We start from the raw sequence: 11,637 nt of genomic DNA on the forward strand, positions 1-11,637 counted from the left end.
GAATACTTAAAGGATGAAAGTTGGTTCGATTAACTTGTAGTGATAAATATGATGGGGTTAAGGTCTCTTGTTAGACAGATTGATATGAGAAAGCATGTAGGAGTTTGATTATCCTATAGATTTTAGGATTTGTTTGGAATGACTTTTCTAGTATTCGAAAAGGGTTATCTATGGTCGGTTAGATTTTTTATTCATAGACCTCCGGGAGTCGAAAGTTCGAGTATTGGAGCAGGGGCAAACATATAAAGTAGGATTGCCTTGTGAGGTTGCCAATGCATTTCTTTGTTGCAATGATAATGAGATCGAAGGGTGGACTATTCTCAGGGAAACGGAGGGGTCGAGTTCCTCATAGACAATAATCATTTTTTTCTCGATTATAATTTTACCTTTCTCTAAAGAAATGAAGTTAAAATTTGAGCCCCCCGTTTAAAGGGTGGTTATTATTATTATTATTATTTAATTTTTGTGGCGAATCGAATCCAATTAAACGGCTAAATTCTTGAAATTTAAAATAGAAACAAGCTGCTCATTTTTAATTTTGAAAATCAAGTAAATATTTCTTAGTTGAAATATATGTTTTTATTTTTTATTTTATTTTATTTTATTTGGTATAAATCAGCTCAAATTTATTCATTTTGAATATCAAATTGTTAATAAAAATATATAATGTAAATATTTTTGGTCTTTGAGGTTAGGGTAACAAGTCAATTTCACTTGTTGTGGAACGGCGAGGAACAAAATGTTTCTTACCGTTTTAGATCTGGGCTAGAAATGGCATTGAGATGCTCCTCACCCCTAGGGACGGTGTGATAGAATTTTATTAAGTAGGGACTATATTCTAAATATAAACCATAAAAACTAAATTTTAACTTTCTTCAATCCTCTGAGTATGGTTCATAGGCTATGTTTATGTTTTTGTTTTTGTTTTTTGTATTTTTGTTTTTAAAATTTGTAATTTAGGTCTTGTTTTGTAACTATTATTATTATTATTATTTTTTATTTTATGATTTTTAGTTTTTGAAAATTGAGCCTATGAACATCTGTTTCACCTCTAAATTTTTTGACTATGTTATTTACTTTCTACCCATATTTTAAAAATCACGTTAAGTTTTGAAAACCAAAAAATTAGTTTTTTTAAAACTTACTTTTGTTTTTGAATATTGATTAGGAATTTAACACTTTTAATTAATAAAGATGAAAATTATTTAAGAAAATAGACTTGGCTATGCTTTTGGTTTTACCCCAAAAAGTCTCACACCAATGAAGGTAGTTGTTCTCCCTTATAAACTTATGGTCATCCCTTTATTTAACCAATGTGGGGTTTTGGACATTCCCAAAAGACCACATACCCTCTCCTTAAATAGTTTTCCATCCATCTAACTCTTATATAGGTTTTCTCCTCTTCACCGGAGTATCCTACCAGCTAATAGAGTTTAACCACGGATCACACCATGACTACTTTCGAGGCTCTAGTACGCATCTTTGTTCAGCACCTGAGGATTCTATCGAGCATAGTTAAGTCAGGGGCATGACTTTAATACCAATTGTTGGGAAAAGCTTCCCACTTCTATTGTAGGAATAGGTAGAAAATAATAGAGAAATTAAAAAAAAGGAATAAAATTGGGAACACAAGAATTTACATGGAAAGCTCCCAACTCGGAGAAAAACCACGACCTACCAAAAAGAAATCCATTATGTGAAAAATTGTTACAATCACATAGAAAAATTATCTCCCTTGATTCCAATTACAAGAGAACCTTTTCAATGTAGGACAAATCCATGACTTTCCTAAATCTTTTTAATGTGGGATAAGTGCACTTCTAATATTTTGCCAAAAACTCAACACTATTTTTGCAAAAACTTTGATAAATATTTAAAGTTTCATGATTTTCCTAGGTGGATAATTTCTTAATACATCATTTAAAAGTACATTCATAAGAATGTTACATTACAAATTTAGTTCCTATGTTTTCAAAACTGTTTTGAGTAAGCCTTTAAATTTTAAATTTTGTGTCTAAAAGTCATTTAAACATGTCTAAAAATAGATCCATAAACTTTCAATTTGGTAAATGATAGGTCTGGACATATTCCAAATTTTCAAAAATTAATTATTTTGTTGGTAAATGATAGGTCTGGACATATTCCAAATTTTCAAAAATTAATTATTTTGTTGGGCATAAATTTTATTTTTATACTTAATTGTTTAAGACAAAACCTATTAAATACAAAGCCAAATTTTATATGTGATGTAGAATTTTAATTTTAATAAAAATTTTCAAATGGGTAAGAGATCAGATACAAAATTTGAAGCTAAAATTTATTAATCAACCTCGAGAACTTAAGAATCTATTCGATGCTTTTAAAAGTTCATAAATCATAATTAGATAAATCTAAAACAATATGGGCAAACTTTTATATATGAACTTGTGCCCTCCATAATCAAGTTTTGAATTCGTCACTAATGTCAATACTGATACTAAGATTTAAGTTTTATGGATATATTGACAAAATATCGATATCGACCAATATTTCTGTAAATAAAAGGTTAAATTAAAGAAAATATTTCTAAATTTTGTACATTCTTTGAAAAATTACCTTGAACTTTTAAAAGTACTATACCAGGAATATCAATGAACCCAATTATTGAAATTGCTCAAGGTCAATTTTGGATCCAATTCGAAATTTTTCTTGGGAGGTATCGAGGATTCCTCACTTCTTTCTCTCATTCAAAACCGTGCAAATATCAATCACGTTGATCTTTTGATCCGGCACAGAAAATGGCAAATTTTCCATATAGATCGTCGGAACTCAGAATTTCTTCGATTCCGTCGAGCTGCTTCAATGGCTCGATATTGCGACCAGCTCTACAACTTTTAGTGCTGAACACGGGGGAAAGATCATTTATACCGATACTAACATCATTAATGACTTGAACTTTAAAAAAGATTTAAAAAATACCATTATTGTGAAAAATTAATAGAAAACACTTGGTTTTTGTCTTAAAAATACTCCAAATTTCAAATGTTTATTAATACTTTAAAAAAGTTTGAAAATATCATTACCATATATATAGGGAAGAAAATGCCAGCGTCTCGTTTTAAAAATATTATTGAACTTTCAAATTTTTTATTAATACCATTCTCCAAAAGAAAGTGTAAAAAATAGTCTTCGAGTACTATATGGACAAATACCCATCATCTCCCTCTTCCATTTCTTTACCTCACTTCTTCATTACTCATCCTAATTCTTTTTCTTTCATTCCTCAATCTCTAAAGCTTTCTTCGTTTCTCTATTTTTTTATCTTCTTAAATATAAAAAAGTTAAACAAACTGAAGAAACTCTTTCATTCTGCATGTCCAAACATAAATATAAGAAAACTGAATACCTAAGGTTTCGTTTGGTAATTATTTCGTTTTTTGGTTTTTTCTTTTTGAAAAATTAAGCCTATAAACACTTTAAATTTCTTTCTTTATTATCTGTTATATATTAATGGTTTAAAAAGCCAAACTAAAATCTGAAAACTAAAAAAAAAAAAAAATAGCTTTTAAAAACTTGTTTTTATTGTTGGAATTTGACTAAGAATTCAACTGTTATATTTAAAAAAGATAAAAATCATGGTAAGAAATGAGAAGGAAATAAGTTTAATTCTTAAATACCAAAAACAAAAAATGAAATGATTACTAAACAGAACCTAAACAATTAATTTCTTTGAAGATATCTAAAGTTAAACCAATTTGAAAACAACTTAAATAGATACCCTCATTTTTTTCCATATTGATATTGAACAAAATATGATAATGAACATATTTTCTTTCTCTTTCCTCATTGGTTATCATCAAAATTATGACCCATATTCCTAATTTGTGTCTCTTTATGTTTATTAAAATCTAAGAATATTAACTCACATCCATGTACAATCTTGTTAAAATATTTAAATCCTAAGGTCTTTTGGTGGTTTCATTATTATTTTCCTTTCTTTTTGCTATAACATATGTACCTCGATTAAGGGAGGAGAAATAGAAGAAGAGGTAAAAAAGTATTGAAAAAGAGAGTGAAAACAAATAAGAGCTAGGCCACATATTGAAGTAGAGGAGAGAGGTGAAATAGGATGTAGATAAACAAATTTCATCTATATTTACTAATGCTAAAGGTATTTTTAAACTTTTTTTCCCAAGGATTAAATAATACAACTTTTGAAAGTTCAACAACATTTTTGAAACGAGATGCTAACGATTTCCATTCATATATAATAATTATAAGGCTATTTTTATTTTTATTTTTCTAAAGTTTAAAGGATGAAACTTTGAATGTTTAGGAATATTTTGGAAAAAAATTAATGATAAAGATAATTTTAATCTTTTTAAAAAGTTTAAGGGTATTAATGAAACTTTTAAAAGTTCAAGGTTACTTTTGTAACAAAGTACAAAATTGAGGATATTTCTATAGTTTAGCCTACTAAAGATCATGTAAATTAATAATTAAGTTGTTTTTATTGCCAAATAAAGCTATAGATATTGAAGTCAATACATATTAATTCATAAAATCAATGTCAAACCTAGTTTAATCTTCGGTTATAATAAGGATTTTGTTAAAAATAAAAGGAAAAAAAGATAGAAATGCGTTTGCCGGGAGTCGAACCCGGGTCTATTGCTTGGAAGGCAATTATCCTAACCGTTGGACTACAAACGCATGTTTGTTCAGAATGAAATTTTAATTATATTGTATAAAAAAGAAATGTATTTAGTATTGCTTAACAAAAAATTGATTTCATATCATTTTCATCCTTAAATTTGAGCTATACATATTCTTTTGTGTTGATATAATATTGTTGGAAAGATGGTAAATTATATCTTTCATAAAGGTGTCCGAGTGGATCTTAGTCATACACACTGTTAACTAATCTCATGAATTATAAGAATTTTAGAATGATTTGATGAAAAACAACTCATTATATTAGAGTAGTTTTATTTTTAACAAATATAATTTGATAACCTATTTAGATCTAACTTTATGTGGATCAAATAAATATCACGCATTAGCATAACCAGTTCGATTCAATTGGATTCTTCATAAATATAATCTACATTAATATAATACATCTGAATTGATTTTACTTTTTGTTTCAAACTAAATATCTTTAGATTAAAAAATGTGTCTTTATTGTTGGGAATTTAAACTAAGAAATAAATTAGATGCGGAAGAATAAAATTATATCTAATTTTTACTTCCATAGGTTAGAGCAAAAAAGATTAACAATTATAAAATAACAATAATTAAGAGATGGAAAAAGGAGAATGGCATAAAGATATACTTATTCGTCTTACATTCGAGACTACGTCCAATCTTCTACAACTGCAGGTTCTACTATGATGAAGATTGCAATTTTTCAAAACTTGCACTACAAATCTTTTTCCAAATAGTCCAACACGAACTATTTGATTTCATATACCACAATTTGGTATCTTGGAATTAACAAGAAGAGAAATATACCAAAACCCGAAGAAAATACTCTCTGTATTTTAATTCTCATTGCTAAACGGACCACACATAGACGGAGGAAAAGACTACCAAATCGAAGTTACCGTCTACGTCTTTTTTTTTGGCCACCTCCAAATATTGTCGTCACTCTTTTTTTTTTTTTTTTTGATTTGCAGACGTTCCCACCATTCTCATTTAAAAGTGTATATATGTATGTATATATGTATGTATGTATGTATGTATGTTTATATGTAGGGACAGTTGTAAATATAGACATTAGACCTAAAGTATTAGCAGATATAACATAATGTAAAAAAAATTACAAATATGGCCAAATTTAAATAGTCTATTAATGATAGACCATATTATTGGTAGGAGTCTATTAGTGATAGACTATATCATTAGTAAGAGTCTATCAACGATAGAAGTCTATTGCTGATAGACTTCACTATATTTGTAATTTTTTTTAAAATGATGTTATATACTTGGTTATAATTCCTAAAAATGCTTCCAGGTGCAATTATCTTTATATATATACGTATGTATGTATGTATGTATGTATATTAGTGACCAATAACCTAAGACAAATGGGCCAAGCCCAAACTTTGGTCAAAATTTGTAACTTAATTGTACATCTTCAATTTTGACTCCCATATATATATGTGTGTATACATATATATATATACATACATATATTTGTAATTGTTATAATCATGCCACATAACTATACAAAATTAAATCTCTTCTTAATTGTTATAATCATGCCGCATTATGTTCCTTCAATTTCAACCCCCATTATTCTGTAATCATTTTCATGCATTATTAAATAACAGATTAATCACTCAGTTCCAACTAAATTTCTCTCTCACGAGCAGAAAAATCAGCCCAACATACATTTGTTTAGTGGCCAATCAAACAAATAGATTCACATGGAGGAATTAAAGTTCAATCACCATACAATCAATTCATAGGTCAATAGTCTAATCAAGTAAATCCATAACAATAACAACATCCTAGAATTGAGAGGTTTAGCTACTCATATTCCTAAAAATAAAAGATCTAAAACAGAAAATCATCATGAGGAATAAGAAAGATAAAGAAATAGATGATGTAATCTCATTTCACCGTCATTGGGACACGATCTCGATGTTTCAAATTTTTTTTGTTGAGTTCTAGAATAGTCTCAACAGTGGTTTGATTCTCTAGATGGCTCTTTCTCAATTAGGTCTAAAATCTCATAGAATGTCCACCCCTTCAGCAGTTGGTAACAGACCTATTTTAAAGCAGCGCCCATAGCGTTACTACACTGATTTATGAGACGAACATGAGCATTAATCTAGAGAGTTGCTAAGCTCGAAGGTAGTGTAGCTACGCTCCTCTGTAACATAGCTCTTAGCTATGCAGCGTTTCGGGGCAACATAACTATGCTCCAGCCTTGTGCTCCCTTGTTTTTAGCACTTAGTAATTGTTGATCTTGCTCATTCTCTTCTCTTTGCATTGGATGGTCCTTGGGTCCTTATTTTTAGACATTTGTACCAGTTTTTATCCAAATAGGCTCGACTTTCTCTGGTGACTCAATTTTCTAAAATTAACTAAATCCACCAGGTCAAATCACACAAGCTAACAATATTAGCTCAAAATTCCAAGTAAGAAAAGCACTTTTCAGGTGCTTTTCACCACCCCAAATTTGAAGCTTTGCTAGTCTCGAGCAAAGAAAGAATAAGACAATAGGAATTTAAACAAGTAGGCAAATGATTCAAAATCTCATCATTCCAAATAAATTCATTTGATCCATTAGAAGAAACATTTCATGCACATTTTTTCATTAACAAATTTCAAGGCGAAATCTTATCGTCCCTCACGGGTGTGTGTGCAAGCCCATTTATTTAAGTCCTAATATTTTTTCATGACTTTAAATGAATATTTTTACTTTTTCCCATACTTTGATTCAATGAAAGTTAGCAGAATTTTCTTTATCATTCATGTAGCAAAAGGATCACTAGATTGACATTTATTCTTTCTTTTTTTTTTTTTCTCTTTTTTTTTTCAAACAAAAGAAGAACTTCTTATGACACACTACCTTCATTTTGGCTTGCCATATGAGTTTCATGAATGACATCTAACTACGAAAAATGTCTTAATCGAAGTGCCTAATCTATAATAGGAAGGAGGAATAATCTTTTTTTAGATTATTCCCATTCTTTTTCTATTTCATTTTACTTTATATTATTCTTTTTAATCTTCTATTTTTTCCCACTAATCTAGTATTAGAACTAAACAATACATAAAGAAGTTTCTAACTCATTTAAGGACCTTTCGAAGTGACAACCTGATTAATTCAAGTAAATGCAAGCTTAATAAAAGGAACTTAACAGAAAAAAGGCTATGTGCTCAAATATGAAAGCGATTCAAAGAGGGACTTAAAGAAAACTTAATTCAGGAGTATACCATCATATTTCCACAGCAAATCATCTAATATACATATAAAAAATAACTTACAGGCAATCATAATCATCGCATACTCATCAGATTCACAATTAAGGGCAATCATATTTTAGCACTCAAAGAGGAAAAATCTATCCAAAATCCAGCCAATTCAAAGATTAACATGTATAAGACAATAATCCCCAATTAGCATGCTTAGCAGCGTAAGTTAAACACAACAAGTACACCCCCACCCCAAATTTAAGATTAAACATTGTCCCTAATGAAAGAAAATTAAAACCAATCACACAACAAAAGAGTGATACAAGCCTAGACATAAGCGGGGATCTATGAACTCTCGCTAGTGAACTTGTACTGAAATTTACCCTACCATGAGAATAATCCTGCAAATCAATGAACCATACCATCATGAGAGAGCTCCTACTAAACTTATTCAAAAAAAAAAAAAAAAAAAACCCAATAAAAATTGAAAACACATGGGTTGCTTCCTAGGAAGCACTAGTTTTAATGTCTTTAGCTAGACAGGGCTCACAAATCAAGCAAGATCCCAAGGTGGTTTTACTATTTCTTGCATTGAAGCACAACAATCCTTGCCCACACTAGCATTTGTATAAATAATTAGTGGTATTGCAATTGCCAGTATATATATAATTCAACTTTTCCTTGTTAATCCTCGACATCTCATTTATGGACATAATCAAGAAAATTCAACGTACCATCTTCAGAAGATCTCACAGGACTAACCCCAATTTCTTTGACATGCTTCTCCATTCATTTACACTTCAACTTAGAACTATGTTTCCAAGACAGAAAATCACTAGAATTTTTAACTCAAGTAGAAATATGCTTCTTATCAAGACGCTCTTCTAATTTTTTGCACCCTAATTTAACATCAAATTCACTATCTAATCCATCTTTCCTATGGCAAGTATTTTCAGGATCAGCAAATTTCAGAGATCGGAAGATGTTAAATTTTACCACTTCATCATCTACTCTTAGTACAAGCTTACCTTCTTGGATATCAATCAAGGCCTTACCTGTGGCAAAAATGGTCATCCCAAGATGACCATGACTTCCGTGTCCTTCTTCATATCCAACACAACAAAATATGCTGGAAAAATAAACTTATAAACTTTAACTAACATGTCCTCAACTATACCTCGAGGGTAAATAAGAGAACGATATGCTAGTTGAAGTGATATAGTCGTCGGCTGCACTTTCTCTATATTCAATTTCCTGTACAAAGATAACAGAGTCAAAATTTATTGAGGCTCCCAAATCACAAAGAGCTTTACTTATCGATACATTTCCTATGGTACAAGGGATTGTGAAGCTACCTGGGTCCTTCAATTTCTGAGGTAGCTTCTTTTGCAGAATGGCACCACACTCCTATGTCAAACTCACAATCTTAAATTTTTCAAAATTTTTCTTATTTCACAACATGTCCTTCATGAACTTCACATAATTTGGCATCTATTCCGAAGTATCATCAAACAGAATATTAATGTGAAGTTTTTTGAAAAGCTCTAAAAACATTTAAACTGTTCATTCAATTTATTTGTTTTAAAGTATTGGGGATAAGGGATGCTATTAAGAATAGTAAGTAAGGAATTAGAATTACTTCTTAAATTAGGTGATACAGAAACTTCACCCTTTTTCCTGTCAGCACTTTTCCCAACTTTTTCTTTTCTTTCATCAATCCCAGGTTCTACTGTGACTTTCTCTTTCTCATTCACCACTGAATTCAAAACATTCCTCCCACTTCTCAAAGTTATTACTTGTATTCTTCCCGGGGGTTCTTCTCGGTATAGCTAGCGAAACTGCTCTTTTGTAGGGTATTTATTTCAGTCACCATCTGGCTAAGCTGAACTTCAATATTTTGGATGGCTTTCCCATGGCTCGTTACAGTGTTCTCCAAGAAGTTTGTCCTACTCCTTGGTTCCTTAATAAATTCCCCAAGTAATTCCTCCCTAGATGGTTTCTTCTTAGCATGCGGTTGAGAAGCCGAAAAACCTAGAGGAGCTCGCAAAACATTTTTGGTATTAGCGTATGAAAAGTTCTCATTATAATGCAAACTTGGATGGTAGTGGGTAGTTGATGTGTTTGATAGGAGAGAAACTGAGAAGACTGGTGTGATCTTTGAAATTGATTGGATTGATGCACATAATTGGCCTATTCAGAATCAGGTATCTCCCACGATGGGTTTGCATTGCGAGCTCCCATCGATACAATTGATGGTTGTGTTCCTATAAACAAATGACTAATGTATTAGTTAAGGAAGCCAATTGTGTTTTTAATGAATTTACCTCATCGATCTCATAGATCCCTGCCACTTTGAATGTGGACTGTTCTGCTGGCGAATTATAATTGGTTTCAGCCATATCCTCAAGCAATCTCGAGTTTCGTTGGCGGTCTTAGAGAAGAGGTGTTGTAATGTCTAATATATTTTGTTGTATTGGTCAGTCCATTGTAAAAAAATTAGGTTTGGAGCCGACCATGGTATCCATGCTAGGGACACTTTCGCAATAATTCCTTATATCTCTCCCAAGTCTCGAACAATTGCTCATCCTCTCTATGCTTATGTTCCAATCTTAATCCTCAACCTATTCATCTTTGATGGCAAAAATAATTTGTTGAGGAAGGCTTGAGCCAATTCATCCTAGGTGGTTATGCTTGCTGGTGCAAGTGACTACAACCAATCTTTTGCCTTATCTTACAAAGAAAATGGAAACAATTTTAAACAAATAGCATTGCTAGAGACCCCATTTAATTTTACCTATCCACAAATCTCTAGGAAATCACGAATCTATATATGTGAATCCTCATTCAGTGTTCCTCTGAATGCACTATCTCACACCATTTGAATTAAACAGGCTTTAATTTGAAATTGTTTGTATTTATTGAAATTTCAGTGATCTCTAGCCAGCTGGAATAATCTTAAATGGTCCTTGCATTCACTTGTTCTCCTATTGTTGCAAATTCTATTCTCAAATTCCTTTTGACTCTTCTCAATGTTCGTTCAATTTATAGATCCAAGGCAAAATATTAGATTAACGATTTTGTCGCATACACCGAATATTTTAGACAAATATTAAAAATAAAATAAAATACAATCCAAATTAAGTCTAGCTTCGTTTTCACAATATTAAACAAAAATTATATTTTCAATCATCGACAACAGTACCAAAAACTTGATAAGTACGCAAGTGTACGTATCATAGTAATAAATCTTGAATGGAATATCATCCTTAGAGATTGGATCTAAAGAATTTTTTGTTGGCTATTGTTATTTACGAGCTAATCTTATTTGGACAATCAACAAGTAAGGTTCGTTGTTGCAATTTAATTAAATAAAAAAGCAAAACCAACAATTCGATGAGATAATGGATCTAGGGTGTTGTTTCGCTATAAAATTCCAATCAACTATTAACGAGTGAATCAATTGTTTAGATTGAATGAGCCTAGATGTCTATAATCAGGATATCCTTTTTCAAACTCAACCCGTTTTATCATAATTATACCAAATTGAATTTCTTCCCAATTGTTATAATCATGTCGTATTATGTTCTTTCAATTTTGGTCCCTATTATTCTCTAATCATTCTCATGCATTATTGAATAATAAATTAATCACTCAATTCCAGCCAAACTTCTCTCTCATGAGTAGAAAAATCAGCCTAACGTACATTTGTTTAATGGCGAATCAAACAAATGG

General features: G+C 30.7%; 1 non-coding gene across 1 annotated transcript; it reads right to left on the reverse strand.

Annotated features, from left to right (window-relative positions):
• Positions 1-4,617: 4,617 nt before the first annotated feature.
• TRNAG-UCC lies at positions 4,618-4,689 on the reverse strand. The gene has a single exon. It is a non-coding gene; the product is annotated as a tRNA-Gly (tRNA).
• Between the last annotated feature and the right edge of the window lie 6,948 nt (positions 4,690-11,637).

Source organism: Benincasa hispida, chromosome 2 (assembly GCF_009727055.1).
Source record: "Benincasa hispida cultivar B227 chromosome 2, ASM972705v1, whole genome shotgun sequence".
NCBI classification, from domain to species: Eukaryota; Viridiplantae; Streptophyta; class Magnoliopsida; order Cucurbitales; family Cucurbitaceae; genus Benincasa; species Benincasa hispida.